Source organism: Meles meles, chromosome 1 (assembly GCF_922984935.1).
Source record: "Meles meles chromosome 1, mMelMel3.1 paternal haplotype, whole genome shotgun sequence".
Lineage (NCBI taxonomy): Eukaryota > Metazoa > Chordata > Mammalia > Carnivora > Mustelidae > Meles > Meles meles.
Window position 1 is genome coordinate 118,804,805 of NC_060066.1, and position 16,656 is coordinate 118,821,460.

Below are 16,656 nucleotides of genomic sequence, written 5' to 3' on the forward strand. Positions count from 1 at the left end.
CAACTAAGCCACCCAGGCACTCCTTGTCTGTTTTTCAATAAAGTTTTGATTATGGATGGATTAAAAAAAAATAAGACTATGTGTCTCAGAGGTAAGAACCCCATAATGAGGCTCTCTGGACCCTTCTGTGACAAACCTGCATTAGGTGGGATTTTTTTTTTTTTTAAAGATTTTATTTATTTATTTGACAGAGAGAGATCACAAGTAGGCAGAGAGGCAGGCAGAGAGAGAGGAGGAAGCAGGCTCCCCACGGAGCAGAGAGCCTGATGTGGGGCTCGATCCCAGGACCCTGAGATCATGACCTGAGCCGAAGGCAGCGGCTTAATCCACTGAGCCACCCAGGCGCCCCTAGGTGGGATTTTAAAACACTAACAGGGAACTAAAATATACTCCCAAAGTAGTACTATCATAGAAAGCAACCACAGTAGTTCCCCCACTCCCCATTATCCACAGTTTGGCTTTCCATGGTTTCAGTTCCTCACAGCTGTGCTCTGGAAGCAGATGACCCTAACGCTAGCTCACAATGCCTACCTACATCATTCACTTTACTTCATCTTATCACATGGGAATTTTATCATTCCACATCATCACAAGAAGGGTGAGTACAGTAAGGTGTTTTGAGAGATCACTTTCATATAACTATTATAAGGTATGGTTAGAATTGTTTTTTATTATTGCTGTTAATGTTTTACATGGTGCCTAATTTATATATTAAACTTTATCATAGGTATATATAAGAAAAAACAGAGTATATAGGGTTCAGTGCTATCTACAGTTTCAGGTATCCACTGGGAGTTTCAGAATGTATCTCCCGTGAATATGGGGGAAGGGAGACTACTACAGTATAAATCCGTATAGCTGTTTGAGTTATCAAAATACCAGGTGTTGGGGCGCCTGGATGGCTCAGTCATCCAGTTGGGATGTTGTTTCTCCCTCTCCGACTTCCCCTGCTTGTGTTACCTCTCTCACTGTTTCTCTCTGTCAAATAAAAAAAATCTTTAAAAAAAAACAAACAAACCAGGTGTCTAAAATTATATGGATTGATGATCATCAGGTATTCATGCAATAAACATTTACTGAACCATGTGCCAGGCACTGTGCTAAGTACTAGGGTTACCAATTATCAACTACAGTAACCATTTTGTCTTTTTCGAAAGCAGCATTTATAATACTCAGGTGGCGTCAGTGGAAAACTAAAGACAGACTGAACATCAACTCAACCATTCCCCTTCTTCCCTAGTAATGTATGCATTCTTTCATACCTAAATTTCCCTCTGGAATTTAATCACAACATGTGCATATGAGAGTGCACAGACACATCCTTGCTTTCCATAACCATGCTCTTCCTATTTCTTTTTTAAAAGTACTTCAAGGGGCTCCTGGGTGGCTGAATTGGTTAAGCATTTGCCTTCAGCTCAGGTTGTGATCTCTGGGTCCTAGGACTGAGCCCCGCATCGGGCTCCCTGCTCAGCAGGGAGCCTGCTTCTCCCTCTCCCATTGCTGCTTCCCCTTCTTGTGCTTTCACATGCGCTAACAAACAAAATCTTTAAAAAATAAATAATAAAAAATGAGTACTTCAAAAAGGCTGAAGAAGACTAAAATTGGAAGACTTCAATTATGAGATGTAAAACTCTTAAAGATTAAGAATTCGGAGGGGTGTTTGGATGTCTCAGTCGGTTAAACAGCTGCCCTCAGCTCAGGTCATGATCCCGGAGTTCTGGGATGGAGCTCCGTATCAGGCTCCTTGCTCAATGGGAAGCCTGCTTCTCCCTCTGCCTCTCCGGCTCCCCGTTTGTGTTTTCGCTCTCTCTCCTGCTTGCTGTCAAATAAACAAAATCTTAAAAAAAAAAAAAAGTATTTGGATACTTAAAGTCGCTTGCCATTCTTCCCAGGTGCAAATTATTAATTCCATTTAGTTTGCATAAGTTAATACAGGTTTGTCAGGGTTGTTTTTTGTTTTTAAGCAAAAGTCCTGAAATGGAGAACTGTCCTTCAAATATTTTCACCCTGAATATGCCTAAAATAATACTTAAAAACTTTAAGTAGGGGCACCTGGGTGGCCCAGTCGCTAAGCGTCGGCCTTCTGCTCTGGTCACAGTCCCAGGGTCCTGCGCTCAAGCCCCACATCGGGCTCCCCGCTCAGCAGGAAGCCTGTTTCTCCCTCTTCCACTCCCCCTGCTTGTATTCCCTCTCTCTGTGTGTGTCTCTCTGTCAGAAAAAAGAAAAAAAAAATCTAAAACAAAACTTGAAGTAATCTAATGCTTGACAAAACCTAAAGAGTCTAGCTTTGTAATAGTCAATAATCTTTGTTTTTTTTCTTTCCTTTATTTTTAAAGATCACTAATATCTGAATATTTATGGATATAATGCTTAGAGAGTAAAGATCTCAGAGAAGGCCTTATCTCAATGTTGTAAACTCAGCTCCCACTCATGCTAATTTACAGGGATGTAGCTGTAATAAGTAATGAATTATTAAAGTTCTTGATATCATGTGGAGCCAGAGGTGCCATTAATGTAGTCGTTTAGTACCATCAGGGTGTAAATAATTTATAGATTGTACAGAGCAATCACAACACTCAGAGGAAGAGAATCAAAATCTGCAAGCTAATTGCAAAAAAGTCCTACAGCAACACAGATGCAGAGGTTTTCTTCTACCCAGTCACATGTGTGGACTTTTTGAGTCATCATCAATCTTTTTTTGAGAATCTGCAGCACTGGGGCGCCTGGGTGGCTCAGTGGGTTAAAGCCTCTGCCTTCAGCTCAGGTCATCATCCCAGGGTCCTGGGATCGAGCCCCACGTCCGGCTCTCTGCTCCGCAGGGAGCCTGCTTCCTCCTCTCTCTCTGCCTGCCTCTCTGCCTAGTTGTGATTTCTGTCAAATAAATAAAATATTAAAAAAAAAAAAGTTGAATGAGAATCTGCAGCACTAATAGACTATGCTGAGAATTTCAACAATACTTTACTGAGAAGGGCCCCCCAAAAGTTAATACATCATATCCAACAGTTTAGGTATGTCAATGCTATACGTATTTATCCAGCATAATTTGCCCTTTTGTTTTGCTTTTAGAGAGAGAGCACACACCCATGCAAGGTGGGGGGCCACAGAAGGTGAGAGAGAGAATCTGAGCATGGAGCCTGGCGTGAAGCTTGATCCTACAATCAAGATCATGACCTGAGCCAAAATCAAGAGTTGGCCGGTTAACAGACTGAGCAACCCAGGCACCCAAGACAGGAATTTCTGTTCACAAAAGAAAGGTCAGGGGCCCCTGGGTGGCTCAGATGTCTAAGTGGCCAACTCTTGATTTCGGTTCAGGTCATGATCTCAGCGTGGTGGGAGAGAACCCCATACCAGTTTCCAGGCTCAGCGCAGGGTCTCCAGGAGAGTCTCTCTCTCTCTCTCCCTTTGCCCCTCCCCCTGCCCAAATGCAGGCAAGGCAGGCAGGCACACAAACACACAGTTTTCTAATAAAGAAAATCTTAAAAATTTTTTTAAAGAAATAAATCCCTGTCTTATTAAAGCATATCTAGCATAATTTTTTTTCCCTTTTTATTAATTTTTTCAGCGTAACAGTATTCATTCTTTTTGCACAACACCCAGTGCTCCATGCAAAACGTGCCCTCCCCATCACCCACCACCTGTTCCCCCAACCTCCCACCCCTGACCCTTCAAAACCCTCAGGTTGTTTTTCAGAGTCCATAGTCTCTTATGGTTCGCCTCCCCTCCCCAATGTCCATAGCCCGCTCCCCCTCTCCCAATCCCACCTCCCCCCAGCAACCCCCAGTTTGTTTTGTGAGATTAAGAGTCATTTATGGTTTGTCTCCCTCCCAATCCCATCTTGTTTCATTTATTCTTCTCCTATCCCCCTACCCCCCCATGTTGCTTCTCCATGTCCTCATATCAGGGAGATCATATGATAGTTGTCTTTCTCCGATTGACTTATTTCACTAAGCATGATACGCTCTAGTTCCATCCACGTCGTCGCAAATAGCAAGATTTCATTTCTTTTGATGGCTGCATAGTATTCCATTGTGTATATATACCACATCTTCTTGATCCATTCATCTGTTGATGGACATCTAGGTTCTTTCCATAGTCTGGCTATTGTAGACATTGCTGCTATAAACATTCGGGTACACGTGCCCCTTCGGATCACTATGTTTGTATCTTTAGGGTAAATACCCAGTAGTGCAATTGCTGGGTCATAGGGTAGTTCTATTTTCAACATTTTGAGGAACCTCCATGCTGTTTTCCAGAGTGGTTGCACCAGCTTGCATTCCCACCAACAGTGGAGGAGGGTTCCCCTTTCTCCACATCCTCTCCAGCATCTGTCATTTCCTGACTTGTTAATTTTAGCCATTCTGACTGGTGTGAGGTGATATCTCATTGTGGTTTTGATTTGTATTTCCCTGATGCCGAGTGACGTGGAGCACTTTTTCATGTGTCTGTTGGCCATCTGGATGTCTTCTTTGCAGAAATGTCTGTTCATGTCCTCTGCCCATTTCTTGATTGGATTGTTTGTTCTTTGGGTGTTGAGTTTGCTAAGTTCCTTATAGATTTTGGATACTAGGCCTTTATCTGATATGTCGTTTGCAAATATCTTCTCCCATTCTGTCAGCTGTCTTTTGGTTTTGTTAACTGTTTCCTTTGCTGTGCAAAAGCTTTTGATCTTGATGAAATCCCAATAGTTCATTTTCGCCCTTGCTTCCCTTGCCTTTGCCGTTGTTCCTAGGAAGATGTTGCTGCGGCTGAGGTCGAAGAGGTTGCAAACCCATCAGTATGTTGCCTACAAGAAACTCATTTTAGACGCGAAGACACCTCCAGATTTAAAGTGAGGGGGTGGAAAACAATTTACCATGCTAATGGGCATCAGAAGAAAGCTGGGGTGGCAATCCTTATATCAGATCAATTAGATTTTAAGCCAAAGACTATAATAAGAGATGAGGAAGGACACTATATCCTACTCAAAGGGTCTGTCCAACAAGAAGATCTAACAATTTTAAATATCTATGCCCCTAACGTGGGAGCAGCCAACTATATCAACCAATTAATAACAAAATCAAAGAAACACATCAATAATAATACAATAATAGTAGGGGACTTTAACACTCCCCTCACTGAAATGGACAGATCATCCAAGCAAAAGATCAACAAGGAAATAAAGGCCTTAAATGACACACTGGACCAGATGGACATCACAGATTATTCAGAACATTTCATCCCAAAGCAACAGAATACACATTCTTCTCTAGTGCACATGGAACCTTCTCCAGAATAGATCACATCCTGGGTCACAAATCAGGTCTCAACCGGTATCAAAAGATTAGGATTATTCCCTGCATATTTTCAGACCACAATGCTCTGAAGCTAGAACTCAATCACAAGACGAAAGCTGGAAAGAACCCAAATACGTGGAGACTAAACAGCATCCTTCTAAAGAATGAATGGGTCAACCAGGAAATTAAAGAAGAATTGAAAAAATTCATGGAAACAAATGATAATGAAAACACAACAGTTCAAAATCTGTGGGACACAGCAAAGGCAGTCCTGAGAGGAAAATATATAGCGGTACAAGCCTTTCTCAAGAAACAAGAAAGGTCTCAAGTACACAACCTAACCCTACGCGTAAAGGAGCTGGAGAAAGAACAAGAAAGAAACCCTAAACCCAGCAGGAGAAGAGAAATCATAAAGATCAGAGCAGAAATCAATGAAATAGAAACCAAAAAAAACAATAGAAAAAATCAATGAAACTAGGAGCTGGTTCTTTGAAAGAATCAATAGGATTGATAAACCCCTGGCCAGACTCATCAAAAAGAAAAGAGAAAGGACCCAAATCAATAAAATCATGAATGAAAGAGGAGAGATCACAACTAACACCAAAGAAATACAGACAATTATAAGAACATACTATGAGCAACTCTATGCCAACAAATTGGCCAATCTGGAAGAAATGGTAGCATAATTTACTTTTAAAAATAATACTCAGGATTATCATTACAATGAGTTGTAATACTGTAATTTAAACAAGTTGATGACCTTGAGTAATCCTGAAATATACTAAAGACAAGGATTCCAAAACAACTCTTTTTTTCTTTTTTAAAGATTTTATTTATTTGTCATAGAGAGAGAGAGAGAACAAGTGCACAAACAGGCAGAGAGGCAGGCAGAGGCGGAGAGAGAAGTAGGCTCCCTGCCAAGCAAGGAGTCTGACATGGGCCTCGATCCCAGGACCCTGGGACCGTGACCTGAGCCGAAGGCAACGGCTTAACTGACTGAGCCACCCAGGCGTCCCCCAAAAGAACTCTTAAAATCCTGTCTTTTAGGTTTGATTTTCTTGTACCACTACCAGCTTTATACCAAAAGCTATTCCTTCTTAGAACTGTCAGCAAAAATTTCAGTACCTGAAATTTTTCTAATTTGTTGCCTTTTTTTTTTATTTTAAAGATTTTATTTATTTGACAGAGATTACAAGTAGGTGGAGAGGCAGGCAGAGAGGGCGGTGGGGGGGGGGGAGCAGGCTCCCCGCTGAGCAGAGAGCCCAATTCGGGGCTCCATCCCATGACCCTGATATCATGACCTGAGCTGAAGGCAGAGGCTTTAACCCACTAAGCCACCCAGGTGCCCCCTATCAACTGCCATAAGCTGGAAACCCCAGTGCTTGAACTGTCTGAAGTAGGAGTAAATGAGATCTGAGTGAGAGTGTGAGCAGCTTCCTTATGAAGAAATGCTTTGACTAGAGATACTGGGTAAATTATCTTTAGGATAAATGAGATTTTTATCATAGCATGAAGCATAGTGTGATTCCAAATTAAATCTTCTATTCTTCATTTACTCTATTTATTTGTAATACACTGTATAACACTTTTTATACTCCAAAAAGTTGGAGGTGGTAGGAAGATGGCAGCATTCATTTCAAGAATCAGGGGGAGGTTTTCTTTTCTTCCATTTTATTTCACTGGATTCTTAAGGACTGAAACTACTGCTTCACTAGAAGGAATGCAATGACAAAACAGGAAATATGAATTCTATAGTTATATATATATTTTTTAATTTAAATTCAATGAGCCAACATAGAGTACATCATCAGTTTTTGATGTAGTGCTCAATGTACAGTTACATTTAAGAATAGTTTCCACGCGACCAGTTTTGGGGCCTTGGGCAAAGCATCCAATGTCTCTAATCTTCAGTCTCTTCTAACGTTAAATAAGAACACTATACTGATCTCACTCAACTGCTCAATGCTTAGCATACAAATGAGTAGGTATATAATAAGTTATTATGGACTGAAATAGAATGATGGTCAAGCACTGTCACTTTTTCTGAGTATTTATCTATTATATATGCAGACACAATCCACTTTCCAAGATAAAACCTTAATTAATTGGAACTACTCCCCTACATTAACTTAAAAGTAGTAAACTAAATATTGCTTGTGAATTCCAATTTTATAAAATTCCAAAAACAAGGCAATCCACCAAACATTTAGTCAAGTTATTGAAGTACATACCTGTACCACAAGATCTGATGTTTTAGAGTAACCCAGTTGTACCTCTACAGATCTATTCTATATATGGTCACATAATTATGAAGACGTATCTACCAGGAATTTACTGGAATTGCAAAATCATAAAATAAAAAGAAATCTAATTATTTATTAAAATGGGATAATTTAAATAACTTAGGAAAGTTCCATACAATAGAAATCTCTGCAGTCAGTAAAAAAGAGTAACAAATTTCTTTTAAAATTTTATTTATTTGAGAGAGAGAAAGAGCACAAGCAGGGGGAAGAGCAGAGGGAAAGAGAAGCAGACTACCCACTGAGCAAGAAGCCCAATGTGGGACTTGATCCTGGGACTCCAGGATCATGACCCAAGCTGAAAGCAGTCGCTCAACTGACTGAGCTACTACCCAAGCACCCCAAAAAAACCACATTTATTTACGTATGGTACAGAATATGGCTTCATGTGTGTGCAGGCACATGTGCATTTCGAAGAAAAGAAAAAAGATATACATGTGTGTGTGTGTAGAACTTCAAGAAGTATACTCAAGAAACAGTTAATGGTGGGTTTTCCTTAGGCGGAACAAAGGAACTGTTATTTCTGCACTTTATATGCTCCTGTACTGTTTTAATAGTTTACCATGGGAAAATATTATCTAAAAATAATAATAAACTCACATAGAAGATCTTCAACTAAGAATGTGACTAGAAAAGGTTTTTTTTTTTAAGGTTTTATTTATTTATTTGACAGAGAAAGAGATCACAAGTAGGCAGAGAGGAAGGCAGAGAGGAAGGCAGAGAGAGAGAGGGAAGCAGGCTCCCCGCTGAGCAGAGAGCTCCATTCAAGGCTTGATCCCAGGACCCTGAGATCCAGACCTGAGCCGAAGGCAAAGCCTTAACCCACTGAGCCACCCTGGTGCCCCCAAAAAAGATTTTAATTTAATTACTTTTCTAAGAGATTAGAATTCTGGGGCGCCTGGGTGGCTCAGTCGTTAAGCGTCTGCCTTCAGCTCAGGTCATGACCTCAGGCTCCTTGGATCGAGCCCTATATCAGGCTCCTTGCTCAGGGGGAAGCTTGCTTCTCCCTCTCCCACTCCCCCTGCTTGTGTTCCCTCTCTTACTGTCAAATAAATAAAACCTTTTATAAAAAAGGGGGGGGGGGTAGGGGATTAGAATTCTTCCCACAGAATGTTTGCAGAATAATTCCCTAAACTGACTATTATAATAAGGTTAATTATGAACTGGACAAAAAGGAAAAAAAGGTAACTAGATGGTTCTCTTATATTCCTAATCAGTAATATGCCTCAGAAAGTGGAAAATGTAAACATACTAAACTGGTTTTGGACTGATTTATGTAACAGTAAACTCCATTTTAGAACCTAGTGTCTGGCCTTCAAATTTCAAGCCAGTGAAGAGAGTTGAAATTTTAGCAAGCAGTACAAAACCACAGCATACTAATAAAATAATTCAGCAATAGCAAAACAAATGCTGCTGCTTATACATGAAAATAAACAAAAAACTATGCATTCTCCATCATTATTAGTAAGCATTTTCTGCATATCAACTGAATTCACATCTTTGTATCAGACTATATTTTTAGATTATAAAGATTTTTAGGAGTGAGTGGATATTAAAACAAGTTATCTCATCTACATTACTGGTAGAAAAGGAAGGTCTAATCAAAGCCAAGCATCAGTTGGGTTTCTCATTATTAATGTAATCCATCATTCCTTAATATCCACATAGTTTAACTGGGCACAAATAAGCATACTTATGCTCACGGTCGGTTATGCTTTTCCTGCAACAACCTGCCAAGATTCTTATTATACAAGCAAGATAAAATAGTGATCCTGAAAATAGGTAAAAAATAAAAATATGTACAAGGAACCCAAAGTTAAGAAGTATTGTTACAAACTTACTTATACCACACTTCACTGATATTGCATTATTTATGATTTAACTTTAAAACTGCTAATCACCACTAGTTATTCTGACAGTTATTCCTGCAGTTAACTTTGTTACAAATAACATAATTTCTTACTTGGGGAAAAGGTGGGGAAGGACAAGGAAAAGAGAAAGTAAAGAATATACACACTTCTTTTTTTAAAGGCTGATAGCAAAGTAAAGGTTGCATTAACTATTCTGTTCCATTGGTTTTTGTCCCAAACATGAAATTAATAATTTAGATAGGATGTAGTTACTTAAATTGCTTATTTGCATCAGCTGAACATCTTAATACTTTTGATGACTGGAATATTACAGAATAAACAAGTTGAGTCACTTACTTTGGCACAGAAAAAGTACTGGATAAAAATTTCAGATATTTTTCAAAAATATTTTTGCTAAACTGTTAATATGATGTGTTTTTCTCTACTGCTAAATGCCCATCTTCTATTAGGACTGAAGAACCTTTAAAAAATAAAATATACCGGGCGCCTGGGTGGCTCGGTGGTTTGGGCCGCTGCCTTCGGCTCGGGTCGTGGTCTTGGGGTCCTGGGATCGAGTCCCGCATCGGGCTCTCTGCTCGGCGGGGAGCCTGCTTCCCTCTCACTCTCTCTGCCTGCCTCTCTGCCTACTTGTATCTCTCTCTGTCAAATAAATAAATAAAATCTTTAAAAAAAAAAAGTTATAAAAAAAAATAAAATATACCATATGAACTGTCATGGACCAAAGATGAGGGAAATGTATTTTCTAGCATCAGGAAGAAATGATTATCTTAATATACAAGTAAGTCCTGAATATCCGTGTGCTGACTATATATGTTGTAGATCAAGAAATGCAAAATATTTTTAATATAATGAAACATAAGGACAATATTCTCTATAAAAATAAGTGTCCTTCAAAGCATAAAGGACTTTCAAAGAATTAAGCGAAACACAGATCTCAACTAACATTCAATAAGCAACAATTGTCTGTGGTTCAGTGGTTCTCCATCACTGTTGCAGCATCATCAGGGAAGACTCGAACATACTGATGCTGGGGTCTCACCCCAAACCAATCAAATCAGAATCACTGGAGTGTGGAGCCCAAGCATTGGTATTCTATGAAAGTTCTCCAGGTGACAGTCTATTGTGCAGTGAGCACTGAGAATCACTGCACTCATCCAGAAATCGAATAACCCAAAGCCTGTGGCCAGAGGATGTTCTGTTAAGATTCTCTCAATTCTTTTCCTTTGCTTGCCCTACAATAAACCTGTCAACAAAGACTTGACACCCATCATTTGCCAAGCAACACACTAAGCAGACATGAACAAAACAGACATTTTTGGAGTTTACATGCACCCTCTCGTAGTTACAGCCGCCCATCTTGGCTCCGAGATGCCACTAAATTCTATTCACTATCAAGATGAAATTCCTATAAAGTAAATTCCTGGGGCACCTAGGTGGCTCAGTTGGTTGAGCACTGGATTCTTGATTTTGGCTCAGGTCACCATCTCAGGGTCATGGGATTGATTGAGCCCACACGGGCTCCACACTCAACACACAGAGTCTGCTTGGGATCCTCTCCTCCTCTCCCTGCCATTCCCCTGGCACACACGCTCTTAAAAAAAAAAAAAAAATTCCAGGGGCACCTGGGTGGCACCCGATGTCAGTTGAGCATCTAACTCTTGGTTTCAGCTGGGGTCTGGTCTCAGCATCATGAGATCAAGCACCACATCTGGCTCCGCATTCAGTGGGGAGTCAGCTTGGGGTTTCTCTCTCCCTCTTCCTCTGCCCCCCATAATGCTGCATGACCACATGTGCTCTCTCTCACTGAAATAATTTTTTTTTTAATTCCTATTTGTACCACAGGAGGGTGGGATAAAAGGGTAAAGGAAGAAATGGATGCTTTTCTATTAAATACATTTCTGTTTTGCTTTTTTAAAATGAGAATATATGCCCTTTCATAACTTATATATGATTTTTGAAATAAGACTTTTATTTTTTTTCAAGATTTTATTTTTAAGTAATCTCTACACCTCTACACCCAACATGACACTCACCCTTACAACCCTGAGATGGAGAGCTGCAAGTTCTCCTGACCAAGCCAGTCAGGTGCCCCAAAATGCAATTTTTAAAATGCATTTGTAGATAAATGCAGCAACACATATTAGTTGATTCTTTGATCTTTGGCTACATTATTTCACTGGGGACAAGTGGGATTTGGGTTTGGGTAAGAGAGTCCATAGCAAAGTTAATGACCCTAGGCTTCTTTAATTTACAGTTACAGGCTTGTTTTTTCTAATCCCTTAACTATTGTTTCCACACCCAGCAAGATCTTATCAGAAAGGGCAAAGGTTAAAGGTAAAACTCCTTCAGGATATGAAGGGCACACTACTGCTCTTCTTTCCCAGTGGTTCTAACATCTAAAATTAAGAGCCACTGGGGCAAGACAATCCCTAGAGGTAAAGTTAATTACGAGAACCAAACAGACTGCTCAAACAAAAGCAATTAAAACACTTTCCTTCTACCAAATTATCAAAGGCAAAATGTTTAACAATAATCAGTGCTAGGTGAAGTATGGTAAGACAGGCACTCTCAAGAGTGCCTGAAGTTTAACTTGTTAACTTGTGCTGAGTTCCACGTGAAACACCAAGGTAATTCAGGGTAGACCTGTGTTAACAACCAGCCCTGTATGACCTGTAGCAAATAATGTATTAGTTCATTTCTTAAGGCTCTCTCATTGTAGGTTTTCTTCTTAGGTATCTTCTGAACTAATGCCTTGAAGACTGCATAAGATTTCACGGGATTACATCTTCTGTATACCACTTCCCTAGATAGACCAGGATAAAGATGAAATACGTTAAATCTTGAATGCGATGAAAGAAAAGCACATTGTATATGTCTGAAATGATTTTGGAAGTGAAAACAGTTGGAAGTGTAACAGTTGTATGCAAGCCAAGGACAATATATATTAGATTCTGGAAACACTATGGTAACATATTCCATTTCCCCTCAGTGTACTTTAGGATTTACCAGTAGGTCTGTGTCTTTTGAAGAATAAAACTGGTGTTTCTCCTAGTGCCTGGAAAGATAAGGTATGTGAAAGACGAAACACCTTTTGAAGTACCCCAACTCTAGAAACAGATGACTGTGGTACAAGTTGAAATGAAGTTGTGCAGGCTATTAAAAACTCCTCAAGTGGCGCCTGGGTGTCTCAGTGGGTTAAAGCCTCTGCCTTCAGCTCAGGTCAGGATCCCAGGGTCCTGGGATGGAGACCCACATCCGGCTCTCTGCTCAGCAGGAAGCCTGCTTCCTCCTCTCTCTGCCTGCTTCTCTGCCTACTTGTGATCTCTGTCAAATAAATAAATAAAAATCTAAAACAAAAACAAAAACAAAAACCTCCTCAAACCATAGCTGCAAGCCATGATGACACTGTGTGTGCAACTGATTATTCAGTATTTAGTAACTTTCTAATATTTAGTAACTTTCTAACAGATGCTGCAAATCCCGATAAGAACAAAGATGATCAGAATAAATGAAAGATTATTTGTGCATGGAAAAGTTTCTAGGTATACTCAGACAAAATATCCCAGACAGAGTAAGATGAGAACCAGAGTTAGCTTAATTTAATGTGCCTATATTTAGAATTTTGTTGTAAAAAAATTTTTTTGACCTTAAAATACAAATAATTAGCTAATACCCTAATTCATTCACAGTGTTTACTATGGAAAATGAGGTGCCCTGAAAAGAAACCATCTAATATATAAAAGACTAGAGAGGCAAATGAGAAAAGACTGCTTTGAACTTGTTTGATTTCTCTCTCCTCAGAAGACACAACCATACACTTTACTACATTCATTCAACAAATACAAACTTTTGAGTACTTACTGCTGATCACTGTTTGTCTACAGCAATGGACAAAAATCCATGCCCTCATGGTAGTTACAAATCTACACTGAGTTATCCAGTGTAAACCAATGTCCTCTCAGTAAGCTAAAGAACTTATCTGTTCACAACTATTCTAAAAGAACAAATGCAAACAACTCTTAACGTTATCATCATGAGAACAGAAGTGACAAGAAACTAGAAATAAATACACATGAAATTTAATTAATCAAACATAGCAGTGATTCCGAATACTGATCCATGATGAAGTTTTTACCAGTCCACAGTGAAACAAAGATGGGAAGGACAAGATTACAAGTTTTCCATAAAGCTTAATATATTTAATCTACAGAATGCCTTCATTTCTGTAATTACACACTTCCTAATTTTTGGTCCTGTCATGAAATGACCATGACAACAAATAACTGGAGGATAGGGATTCTAATGGTGTCACTTGATAAATCAAGAAGTTGACTGATACATGTGGGTCTCCAATTCCTGCATGAAGTTTGTGTTTGTGTGTGTAATATCAGAATAATGTGATACAGCGCTTAGCACCCATGGACAATCCAGTCAAATTTTGAATAACCAAATAAAATCTGAGTTTCCGATACACAGAAGCACAAAGACAGAATCTAAACAGGTTTCTGTATCGCAAAAATTCCATTTCTTCCTACTTTTATTCCTATACACAACACTCCTGACACCAAATGTATGATTTCCCACACACACAACCAATTCACCACCACCAACTGGATGTCCCACAATTCAGTTCTGACATTAATGAGAGTTACAGCAGACCCTACAAGTTAAGAGCTCAGTCCCAGAAGACTACCCCCCAAATCAGCCCCACAGCCCATCGCACTTCTCTGTAAGAAGTATGGTAAGGACGAGGCGCCCAGGTGGCTCAGTGGATTAAGCCGCTGCCTGAGATCAAGCCCGGAGTCAGGCTCTCTGCTCCGCAGGGAGCCTGCTTCCTCCTCTCTCTCTGCCTGCCTCTCTGCCTACTTGTGATCTCTCTCTCTGTCAAATAAATAAAAAAATAAAATCTTTAAAAAAAAAAAAAAGTATGGTAAGGAGCACCTGGGTGGCTCAGTCACTTAGGCATCTGCCTTCAACTCAGGTTGTGATCTCAGGGTCCTGGAATCAAACCTGGCGTTGAGCTCCCTGCTCAGCAGGAAATCCTCTCCCTCTCCCTTTGTCCTTCCACCGCCACCTCTCCCCCCAACCCCACCTTCCTCATGCTCGTTCACTCTATTTTTTAAAAGATTTTATTTATTTATTTGAGAGAAAGTACAGAGAGTGAGAAGCAGACCTCCTGCTGAGAAGAAAGCCTAAAACGGGGGTCAGTCCCAGGACCCCAAGATCACAACCTGAGCCAAAGGCAGACTTCCAACCAACTGAGCCACTCAGGCACCCCTCTCTCTAATAAATAAATAAAAATCTGGGGCACTTGGGTGGCTCAGTTGTTCAGCATCTGCCTTCCACTCAGGTCATGATCCCAGGGTCCTGGGATCGGCCTGTATCAGCTCCCTGCTCCTCGGGAAGCCTGATTCTCCCTCTCCCACTCCCTCTGCTTATGTTCCCTTTCTCACTGTGTCTCACTCTCTCAAATAAGTAAAATCTTTTAAAAAATCTAAAAAACAAACAAATAAATAATTAAAAGAAGTATGGTGAAAATATCACAGACACAAAAGGTAACTCTAAGTAGTAGGCACTATGTCAGGAGTCAAAGACCAAGTATTAGAGCACAAGATATTTCCAATGCTCTCATCACTTGGAAGTTTCAAGGATTTCAGCTCTGCCACCAACCAGGGTCAGAGACCAGTATATACTTTTTCTATTCTTTCACAGCCCACCTTGGTCTCTGGTCACAGACCCCCTTAAAGCAAAAAGATACACAACTCAAAAGACACATATTAGAATCCCATTCAGTCATGAAAAATTGCACTCGTTCATCATCATCTCATATGAAACTGCTTTCCAGCCAAGGCCACTCAGGTTCACAGGCTTCTAATCTTGTGAGGTCACAAAAGCAGAAGTGGTATAAGCAAACAAAGTTTCAGCAAGGCATCTGAGATAATGAAGAGATGATTATCCTCTCTTACTCTGAGTCCCTTTTGAGGTGCTAACATTGGATTTCCCTCATTATACAACCCATTTATTCATCCCTCTACCCTCAACTACTATTGCTCCTTCTCTCCACTTAACACGCAAACTCTTTCCCCTTTGGAAGAGACATCAGGTCTGGCTACTGTGATCTAGATTGCAAACAGCAATAACAATCTAGCAGGAACCACCTCCCCCTCAGTCCACCCCATTCAGCTGGGGAAAGGTTATATAGATGTAGAACTACTAGGCTCTTCGTACCACCAAGCAACAGGAGTGCCATTCACTCTTAACCTCAATTTTGGCAGATGAGGCGAAGGCACAACCCACCCCATCAGGCCCTTAGGATTCCAACCCAAGCTTAAAAATACAGTTTCTTGCTAAGGAATCACCTCTGTTTTTGGCACTTTTGTATCTGCAGCCCTGGTCCTATGACTGGTGTACCAAGCACAAAGGAAAAAAGCTGAGGTGATGTGAAGAAGAAAAAGTCAGTCATGACACGAGGATACTCCTCTCTTGTAAAGAACTACAGTCATCCCAGCATCCTTTGCCACCCCTCTTCCCCAGATCCACCGGAAAAAAAGAGGACTCTGCCTGGTGGAGCCACTCCTTTAGCGCCACCTCGCAATGAATGAGCATACACTCTCATGAACATAACGTAAGCCATACGTTCAGGTCTTTACCTCCCATTTTACACAACCAATGTTTTCATTACCCATTCAATTCTCTATTAAACTAGTACTCTGAGGACATCTCTCTGCCCATTTGTTGGACACTATGAGCTGTATATTCCTTGGTCTGAAGAAATTATGGTTGGCCACCCAAACTGTTATAATTATCTTCTGTTCCAGTTCTTCTGTAGTAATTTGAGTATTTGCATCTACTGTCAGATAGCCAAAACCCAGTCCAGACTCTGTGTCTACTCCTGTCAGGACCCATCTGTAACCTACCAGAATTACAGCATCAGTCTCATTTGCCACCAATATGTAGGGCTTTCCTAACAGGAATCTGCCACCTAGCCATCTATAATCTCTGTTTTTGCTTGCAGATAAAACAGTTCTTACTGGCATTTTGTGCCTCAGAAGGTAGTAAAGAGGATTACGTCTAAACTTGGTCATCTTTACATTGCCCCATTATCCACTCCTGTTCACCCAGGTGGCCACCTCAAGCAAGCAGAGAGGAGTATTTGCTTGATTCCAATTGCCTTACGAACCTGAAAACGGGTTCTTCTGATGAGCATTGAGA

The 16,656-nt window shown here is 40.4% G+C and overlaps 1 protein-coding gene across 6 annotated transcripts in view; it reads right to left on the reverse strand.

Annotated features, from left to right (window-relative positions):
• Positions 1–16,656, reverse strand: part of LRIG2 (leucine rich repeats and immunoglobulin like domains 2) — a 71,387-nt gene that overhangs the window by 38,885 nt on the left and 15,846 nt on the right. The window contains exon 1 of one of the 6 annotated variants that reach the window (XM_046001175.1): positions 2,053–2,081. The exons of the other annotated variants lie outside the window; for them this stretch is intronic. The gene's annotated coding sequence lies outside the window, so the exon portion shown is untranslated. Of the gene's footprint in view, positions 1–2,052; positions 2,082–16,656 lie in introns of those variants that run through there. 6 annotated transcript variants of the gene reach the window in all.